The following is a 10,751-nucleotide window of genomic DNA, read 5'->3' as shown; positions in this document are numbered from 1 at the left end:
TGTCTTTTAACCAAAGATTAATGCATGTTAGGGTCTTCCCTCTTATCCCATGATACTTGATGTACTTACAGCTTATGTGGAAGCCTTTGTTAAAATTTCATAGGAAATTAAAATAGGCTATATAGTTTCTACCACTTTAGCCCATATGTTTCTTAACCTCTTTAAACAATGCCTTTTGCTGAGGCCATGATGACCCTTCTCAAAAAAAAAAAAAAAAAAAAAAAAAAAAAAATATCCAAGCATCTACTAATTCTATAATTTCTTAGTGTTGTTATTAATTTTCCCAGTGGAGATCTTAAGTTTAAAGGACCACTAGTCCCTGAGCACATCTGGAAACTTTCTAATATTGGTATCTTATCCCCCATCTTTTTGTCTTCAGATACCATAAAGTTTTAAGCAAGAGGTTATATACCACTATTAGTAATGCATTTATTTAATCTGTGAGTTCCTGTGGAACTCTGGAGGTAATATCATCTGGTCCTGTTAATTTGTTAGTGTTCATTATGTCTATTTGTATTATAACCTCTTCCGTAATTGCTTTCACAGATACTCAATGCTACAGTGATAAGAGCACTTCAACACAGCCTGGGAATCCCATGTTGAGTTCTGGTCCAGAAACATTTCCCTGCCTATCTGGGCACAATGCAGGAGATTTTTCTCAGAACGCCACCGTGGATCGGCACAAATACCATTGTGGACAGAGACTGTAGTTCTTCCTTTAATGCAGTATATTAGTGGTGTCCCTGGTTGTGGATTATCTGGCTTTCACTCCATCCTTTTCTGCTCAGGGTTAAAACTCAAACATCAAATATTTCAAAACCTATGTTTTAGGTATTCAAGAAGGGACTTTTAAGTCTCCTGCTGAAACTGCTAGACTTTACAGAACAACTAAATATTCATCGGGCAAAAGACTCTGTGATCCTAGTGATTAGGGTATTCATGTGGCAGGGGAGACATGAGCTCCTGACATTCTAATGAATATTTACATAATTTTGTATGAAGTATTCACTGGAGCAGAAACAGCAAGTTGCCTAATCACTTACCTATAGAATCATAATTTTCTCGCCTTTCAGCTCAATTAATTTTTAATTGTGCCTCACAAAGAGGAACAGCCTCAAGAGGAGGAACTGTCTCCATAGAATGTCCTAGCATTTTGAGTGTTTACCTAATGTCGGTTTTCAAAGTCCCTCAAAAACTGAAGAGATTTCAACCAGTTACTCACACTTTCTCAGGATGCCGGACAGCAAGGGGACACTGCTACCATCACCACTTTTTTCCTCTGGTCATAATTTTGGGGGAAAGTTGTACTTTGTTAACAATTTTTGTGAGGAGGTTCACTATTTTGAATCACAAATGGAAGAGGCCATTACACCCTCGGAGAGGCCTGCGGATTATTCGTCACTTTGCTTATGCCTCAGTTCCTGGCTGGACTTGGTGGTTTCCCATCTTTTTTAGTTTCCAGCATTTCTGGTACAAATTCTCTGTGTTTCTGCATACCTCTGTCCGTTTTATCCAGAAGGCATTTTAGAATATTTAGGAATCTGGGGAAATGGGAGCATCTCAAGATTCTTAAATGAAAGCACTGCTCTAGGTGGAATGTGGCAAATGTCTGTGCTTTGTGGCATTTCATTTTGGCTGCTCTGCTTGTTATTATGAAGCTACTTCTAACAACAAGCAGTAATTGCAATAGAAAGCCTCACAGAAAAAAAAAAAAATCACGGACGAACAAAAGTGTCCTTGGAGTAGGGATATTATCAAATGTGTTTCCTTCAGAAAATATCAGCATGTTAATATTAATCTTCAAAATGAAACTTTTCAACCAAATTCCCAGAAAAGAAAGGTGGGGGGCTGGGAGGAGGAAATGTGAAGGTTTCAACTTTTCAGCCCAATGTAGGCTAGGACAAAGTTTAGAAAAACTGTTGTCACCATCACAGCTCACCTCTCCTTAAAATTAAAAGTCTAATATACTCATGACAAAGGAGACAAAAATTAAATGGAAGCTACTATGTGGCTTTTAGGTCTGAAATTCTGTAGTTCAGTCCTTCTGCATTACCTACACTGACAAATTTGAATCCAAAGATTTGGCTTGGGCCTATTCCTTAATTATTTATTTTTTTTATTTATTTTTTTTTTTAGAGATGGTGTAATTCTCTTTCATGTGGCAGGCCTTTCTCACACTGGTGGTTCACCAATGATACCAAACCCAGAGTCCTGTTATGTTGTAAACATAAACCACAAACTTCACTGTGATTTGAAATACTGGAATGAATTGAGTCAATGAAGCAGAGGAAATTCAGAAGCTGGATGACTACAGAGAAAGCCATGGGACTGTTAAAGTGTTTAAACTCAGTTATTAATTGCCTTGTCTAGCAAATGCTGTTCACTTAGATGAGCTGTTATCTAGACACCTGTACCTGCTTGTTGCAGTGGTGTCTCGGCAGTGGCCTTCTCATGGGTGTCAAGACTATGATCTTGTGTTTTTATTACCATGATTTTGCATTCAGCCTTATGTTTAATTACAGGTAAATTAATGTACTACTCCCTGATATGTCTAGTGCTTATTTCCAACTGCACCCTCTCACTGTTGAAGTAGGGTGTCATCTGCCAAAGTAGGGAAGTAGTGGCACATATTCAACAGTACAGAAAGAGGACAGAAAGAGAAAATCTGATTATCACTGTGTTTTGGGTTTGTGTGGTGGGTTTTTGGTAGTGGGGGAGGAGCTGCAGGGGTGGGTCTTGTGAGAAGTTGCTAGAAGATTCCCTGGCTCCAAGTTGGACCCGCTGCTGGCCAAGGTTGAGCCCATCAGAGACAGTGGTAGTGCCTCTGGGTTATATATTCAAGAAGGGGAAATAGTTGCTGGGGAACAGAAACTGCAGCCAGGGAGAGGAGTGAGAAGACGTGAGAGCCCCAGCCCTGCAGCCCCCAGGTCAGAGCAGGAGGAGGGAGGAGATGCTCCAGGCGCCGGAGCAGAGATTCCCCGGCAGCCCGTGGGGATGAAGCCCCTGGTGAGGCAGGCTGTCCCCCTGCAGCCCAGGGAGCTCCACGGGGGAGCAGATCTCCACCTGCACCCGGGGAGAGAGGACCCCACGCCGGAGCAGGGGGATGCCCGAAGGAGGCTGGGACCCCGTGGGAAGCCCACGCCGGAGCAGGTTTTCTGGCAGGACTGGTGACCCCGCGGGGGACCCACGCTGGAGCAGGCTGTGCCTGAAGGACTGCAGCCCGGGGAAGGGACCCACATTGGAGCAGGTCATGAAGAACTGCAGCCCGTGGGAAGGATCCATGTTGGAGAAGTTTGTAGAGGACTGTCTCCCGTGGGAGGGAGCCCACGCTGGAGCAGGGGACGAGTGAGGAGTCCTGCCCCTGGGGAGGAAGGAGCGGCAGAGACAACGTGTGATGAACTGACCACAACCCCCATTCCCTCTCCCCCTGTGCTGCCGGCGGGGAGGAGGGAGAGAAAACTGGGAATGGAGTTGAGCTGGGATAAAGGCAAGGATGGGGGAAGGTGATTAAGATTTGGTTTTACTTCCCATTATCCTTGTTTTGATTTGATTGGTAGTATATTAAATTGATTTTGTTTTTTCTCCAAGTTGACCCTGTCTTTTGCCCGTGACCGTAAGTGGGGAGCAATCCCTCCCTGTCCTTGTCCTGACCCACGAGTGTTTCTTTATATTTTCTCTCCTCATCCCACCAGGGCCAGAGGAGGACGAGTGAGCAAGCCGCTTAATGGTGCTTTGTTGTTGGCTGGGCTTAAACCATGACACACTACAGACAGCATACATAGCTATTTTACCTCTCAGGGTAAAACACCAGCACAAGTGCTTATTTCTGATGAGGAAAGTAGTCAGAGTAACAGGCTTACATAGACAACGTTTGGAGGGCCTTTCGTCTCTTACTGTAAAAAAATGAGAAACTTGGTCAGTCCTCTACTCTCGCAGCTTCAATAAATGGTTAATTATCTTCAATAATGTTAAACACAAGGCAAAGTAGAAGGGGAAAAAAAAACCCAAAACACAACAAGAGGTTGCATCTGAGACTTTGTGAAGAGAAAGGTTCAGTGGCTATAATTCAGTTTGCTCTGGGAATTATTTTTCCCTGTAAGACACTGAGCAAGGCATTTGATATAACTCAGAAGACCTCAGCCCCAAAAATGAGATTAAGACTGGTCTTTGGCCCATAATTTCAAATTTTCGATCTTGAAAAGTACTGCTCTGTCTCAGGCTACATGCCAGCACAAAAAAGTTTTCCATTTGTTCACTTACTTCTGAAAGCAATGATCAGCCCAGCACCTGACTCGTGCCCAAGCCTATGCAATTTCCAAAGGAGGCTTTCTACTGCCTGAGTTTCCCAAAGAACCCCACGTCCCAACTATTGTAAGCCCATGTAAAAATGTGCTTATCCATTCCCTAGTGCCCCAGAAAATGTAGTAGTGGCTCCTTTTCCAGGGCAAATTCACTGGCATGATGGGGATGCTTTCATGCAGCAGATTAACAGCCAAGAGAACTTTAGAAGATCTGTGTTCAGTTCTCTCCTCTGCTTAACAGGACTTAACTCCCTGCTTCTTGTGTTTTTGGCAGCTTGCTTAGCCAACAGATTCAAGGCTGCTTGGTGGGAAGGCAGGATGCATTAGCAGTGCCAGATGAAAAGCCTTGCAGTGTACAGAGAAAGAATTCAGGATTTACTGAGCTGGAAAGAGAACATGAAAACAAGGGCAGCTCTAGCAGAAAGGCTGGAGATGTCCTCTGGGAGGACAGGGAGGCTTCAGCTCCACTTCCAGGGGCTGTTTATGTGTTTTTCCCAGTTGTGTTTTCATGTAAAATGCATAATGTCCTAGCAGCAAGGATTGGGACCTAGTCCGGCTCTGCCCACAGTCACCAATGAGTTCTATAAGCACTTCACTGCTCTAGGAAGTGGGAATTAAAATGACCCTCGGAGCAGCTGGGGCAATCCTCCCTATTAAAATTTGTATTAGGCCCGCTAATGTCTTCAGGTGTTGAAATAAAGACCATCAGCACAAGTTTTCTCCTCTACAGTTGTTCTTCCCCCCAACACACGCTCCCTACAACCAAGTCTTGGCAACAATATTATCCATATTTATCATCTCCAGACTTTCTTTTTCCAAGTCATTCTAGCAGAATCTACAGAAGGTTCACCGAGAAGACACAGCTGGTATCTCAGCTGCCTGATTCCTAAACGGACCGAGCCAAAGACAGAGCAGCCTGCCAGCCTTCTGGAGCCAGAACTGCCTTCCTGTTCACAATCAGATTTATGCAAGTATCCTGGCACTGGTCTAAAAATACCTGGATTTAGTCAGGAGAGGCAGAGAGGGGTAGAGGGCTCATACCCTGCTCTCTCTCCCATCTCATTATAGTCCCCTATATCTTGTGTCGTAGCTGAAGCCACACAATTAAACCAGGGCTATGTTATTCCCTGGGCACAGGTTTATTTTCTGACTAAAAAATCCCAACCAAACAAGCCAAGAAAAACACAGGTGCTTTGTCAGAGAGGAAGAATTTTGCTATTTGCTTATTGCTTACAAGCATACTCTGAGCTTGTGACCGCAGTCAGCTGAGAGGGATCAATGAACTGATACAGGGTAGGAAATATACTGTGCTTGTGCTTCCTGAGAGATAATCGATAGTGCCAGATAGAAATACTGAGACATGTACAGAAACTGAGCTGCATCTCCTAGGAGATGAATGGCTCCCTATATTTCTGGTCAGTCATAAATAATTTTAATAAATAGACTGATAATTAGATTTAAATTATTAATTTTTGAGGGACATAAGGCATCCAACTGAAATATTCCTGTCTGTCTTTGGTATATTTTTGTTAATTTTCTGGGGAAAAACATGAGCACTGTTCCATAGGATGATACAAGGGGCTTATTGTTGACTTTTATATAAGCTGTAGGTTACCTGCTGACTTAGACTATGTGCTATGCATGTTGTAATTAATCTGCAAGTTTTTGGTCTTTTGCTGAATTTACAGGAAGGAAATCCTAAGGCTTGTTTCAGATAATAATGGCTTTAATATTAAATCAAATTGTAATATTTCTTTTTGCCAAAGAAGTGAACCTATGCTTAGCTTGCTTTCCCTCTGTAAGTTAGTAAACAGGCTGTAGACCTGGATATTAGGAGAAAACAGGATTACGTCCCACTCACCAGCCTCTAGAAGAGATGATGAAGAATGAGGAACAACATCTGTGTCTCTCCCTTGCTGACAGGCTTGTAAGCGGAGAGGGTAATGGGCAACACTACATGCAACTCCCCCAAAATACTTATGCACTGACAATATAACTTAGGTACAAATTTTCAGGCTACAGGTCAAGGAAAAATCTCTGACCAAATGTTACAAGCTGCAGACATCTACAATTCCATGGGTGAAATTATGTAGTTCTACAAAGGTACAGTTGAAGTTCACTGCTGTGGTTCCCTGTATCAACATTCACTAAAGGAGCCAATCTCGTAAGTCATTCAAAACACGTAAAAATCAATGAATTCTTCATCAAGCACTTTGACCACACTAATTTTAGGAGGTTGGGGGGGGGCATTCGTTTTACAGAGCAAATAACTGGTCATTAGATCTGAAAGCTATACTGAAGACTCCCTCATCCAAGCAGAATACCCTTATCGCTTGGATAGAAATACACAATTTTGTGATCAACCTGCACATTAATCACTAACCCACAGCAGGTAGGGGAGGAGCTGTGACGAGAAGAGTGTTGCTAAACTTTAGCATCTCCCAAAGCAACTCCTCAGCCAGAGAAATTTAGGGTTTGCCACAGATCTCCCTTCGCACTGACGCTGAAAGCCAGCTCGATGTCACCCATCTTTCAGCAGGTGTTATTTGGCTGCCTAGCAAGAGTAAGGAAACTCCCCTACTTCCCATGGATTGCATCTCTCTCTAATTTTTACTGCTATCATGGCAGTGTGGTGAGGGAGTCCGCAAACTCCTGTTTACATGGCAAATGACAGCTTTGCCTTTTCTGAACCTAACAACTCTCTACGGCGCAACTTTAAATAAACAAAAAATTAAGTGGGCGCCTCTTCCATCTGGGTTCACCCAAAAACATTGGCTCTTACACCAAACGCAGTTTTCTGTACTGTCACAAAAGTAATATCATTTTTGCACCACAGGTTTTGGTCATTCCCCCAGAGTGGATCTGTTGAGGCAGTTTGCATAATCATCTGGCTTTCTTTTGCTAGATACAACACAGAAACCAGCATGCATTTCTGTAAGATATATTGAAGAGTTTCCTGCTGTTCTGCAAAGTAGTTCTATAAAAGCTTATTATTGCCAGAGCACCATAAGTGAATAGAAAGCCTTGCAAACACATACAGAGACATAGTGCCTGCTGAGAAAAATTTACAGTGTAGCTCAGCCAAGTGATAAGAAATCAGGTATAAGAACTCACGTTCTATACACCAGGCAAAACTCAACACTTTATTTCTTTGTCTTTTCTTTTTTTTAATGGCACATTACAGTTCTGCCGATCTTTTTTGATTGCCTCCTACTATTTTTTTTTCCTTTAAGAAGATGATGAAATCTGATGAGGAAGAGAAAGCCATATATTTGCATCATGAAATATAATCAACCTCCCCTTTCCTCCCCTATTGTAGATTTCCTGACCTCTCTAGAGAAAAGAACTGTGAAAAGATACTTGGAAATGCTTTGACTTGATTTCCATGCAGCAGAATTTCTGAACCTTTCATTTTGAAAGCTCTACAGCATCATGCACATCCCACATCATCTGTTCCCTTCTTGTTGCATACATAAACTCCTCAGATCTGTGAGGAGATGAATACAATTTCAGAGAAAGAGAGAGTTGCAGAGCAATCTCCTAAATGCTGAGAGAGGAATGCAAGGCTTCAGTTCTCATTAGGAAGGTTTGCTGGTTACTACCTGTGACTGATTGGCTCTGCTCTCAATGTATGTTTTAGTTTTAAGGAGAATCAAGTGATCCAGCTAAGCAATACAACTGGGGACACTAACTTAACACAAAAATGCAGTCTGCCTTTTTCAATCTTTCAGCTACCAAATTGTCTTACAGTGAAGTAAGTAGTTTGCTTACAGTGAAGTCAAGTAAGCTGTATAGGGCATAAATTATGGAGCTATTGAGTTTAAAGGGTAGAATGAATCTGGTTTTTTCCAAGCACGGACCCTAATCTATACTTACTAGCTCGAACTTCCTATAGACATTTATACTTAAATATCTGAAAAAATGAGGCCTCAGTGAGTAAGTGTGGGAGTTCAGGCTTGGCAGGTGTCACGGTTTAAGCCCAGCCGGCAACTAAGCACCATGCAGCAGCTCTCTGCCTCCCTCCCCTCCCAGTGGGATGGGGAGGAGAATCAGAAAAAAAGTGAAATTCGTGGGTTGAGTTAAGAACAATTTAATAACTAAAGTAAAATAAAAAGTAATACTAACAATAATAACAAAAAGTATAATAATAATAGTAATTATAATGAAAACGAATTAATATAATTAAAAAAAGAAGAAAAAACCAAGTGATGCACAATGCAATTGCTCACCACTTACTCACTGATGCCCGAGCAGCAATCCGCCCCTCCCAGCCAACTCTCCCCCATTTATACACTGAGCATGACATTCTGTGGCATGGACTATCCCTTTGGCTAGTTCGGGTCAGCTGTCCTGGCCATGCTCCCTCCCAGTTTCTTGTGCACCTGCGTGCTGACAAAGCCTGGGAAACTGAAAAATCCTTAATTTAGGATAAGCACTGCTTAGCAACAACTAAAACATCAGTGTTATCAACATTATTCTTACACTAAATCCAAACCACACTATACCAGCTAAATTAACTCTATCCTAGCCAAGACCAAGATGACAGATAAAGCCCCCAACGCATACACCAAATTCACATTGTTATGAGCCTATAACTTCAATTAATTCATTGAGCTCTGAGAAAAACCTTGCAGCATCACCCTACAAAAATTCATATGAGACTGAGCAAGGTCTGACGATAGAGACTACAATGTTTGCTGTACATCCTCTGTAGTAACCCCAACGTATGTAAGCCCAGGCATTTAATCTATAATTCAGGCTCAGTGTTTATACTGACTGGAGGAGTACATTACAAAGCTGCCTCAGATAACACAGGGTGAACTCTCTCTAAAAGTGGAAGCTCTAAAAGTGGAAGTGGAAAGGCAAAATGAATGAGCTGAGCCCCAGTGAGGCACTATACTACTTTTCAGATCCAATCTATTACGTGCACTCTCCCTATAGACCCATCGACTCTCTTGGAGTCACTTTGGGCACCTCTAGTAGGGAAGTGACTGTACGGTGTCCGTGTGCCCTGTTGGCAGGCAGGAATCCTCACGCTATTTCCAGCTGGGTCAGCGCCAGCTGACAAAGAAATTGGGAACTCGGGGCAAGCACAGGAGATGTCAGTGGGATCGTGACAGCCTAATCTGCTCCACTGGGAAACTCTTTAAAAAGTCCTTTTGGCTGTCTGTACAAACCTTTATTAATGGGAAACTCTAGGAAGAGTTGTTAGGGCACCCACGGTCCCCCTTGGCTCTTTGAGCCATTTTGGTGTGCATAGCAGAAGGCTTATGCTTTTAAGGATAGAAGACCACATTTTCTTCTCACGCTGATTTTCAGATGTGTAATTATAGTTATTTCAATGAAGTAGTTCCTGGCTGATTTCTGAGTAGGTAAAAGAGAGAAGCAGCCTTGCCAAACGGCAAGAACACTGAAAATTTTCAAGAAGTGGATTGTATTATTGCCTGATCTAAGAGACTGCTGAGTACCCTTGTACAAGTCTTATTTCAATTTTTCAGAAAGGGATATCACACCTTTTTATAATATGCTTTGAGACTTTCTGATGAAAACAGCTCTTTAAGAGCTAAGTGGCATTGCTATGATTTTACAAGTGGACCCCATGCAGAAACAAATCCTAATCTCTTGAATCTAAAAGATTGTATTCAATCACTGTTTTTCTGCCTCGCTGTACTATGTATATTGTATGGTTTGCTTATTACAACAGTAGAGCCATGTTGAAATTGTTTCCTGCAGAAATACTTCCCTGTTCAGAATACATCTGAGAGATTTAAAGATAGTCAGGTAACTATCTACCCGTCTGCTTTCTCTATAGGAACAGCTTATCACTGTGGCACCTGAAATCTGGTCTTTCTCGCTGTATATTGCTGCTTATATCTGAGTTCCTCCTTCAATGCAGAGCTGAAGCCCCAAAATACCTGAAATAGACTGTTCTCATAGTTGTCATAGACAAAACAGAAAATGAACTTAAATCGGAAACCAGCTATTTGGAGAATAACAGATTAACTTCACCCTCAAGGAAATTCAGAAAAATGAAATCATTTTATTTGGGGCTAATCTGGCTAAGCCAAAACTTCTTACTGGAGTAGTTAGGGGCACTCAGTGAGTCCAAAAAGTGTACAATAGCTGTTCTAACAGGTGACTGCACAGTGACAAATATACACTCGCACCATCAGTGGCCTCAGCCTTTATCTTTATTTTGATAAGACAACTGCAGCTGTAATATCCTTCAATACTTCCACTTAACTGACCTAAATGGTACGGCATGCTCTACACAGCGGAGGTAGCATAATGGAACATTTTGCTCTAGAACCAAAACCTGCAAAGCCTGGATCTCTCTTCTCCACTATTAGACGTGTCATTCAAAGCATTTCCTAAGTTCCAAATTTGCTCCCATTAAAACTTCAGTAGTTCTGTTATTCCTGCCAAATGACTGTAATCCTTCTATTCCCC

Source organism: Accipiter gentilis, chromosome 3 (assembly GCF_929443795.1).
Source record: "Accipiter gentilis chromosome 3, bAccGen1.1, whole genome shotgun sequence".
Lineage (NCBI taxonomy): Eukaryota > Metazoa > Chordata > Aves > Accipitriformes > Accipitridae > Astur > Astur gentilis.
This window is presented reverse-complemented; position numbering follows the sequence as displayed.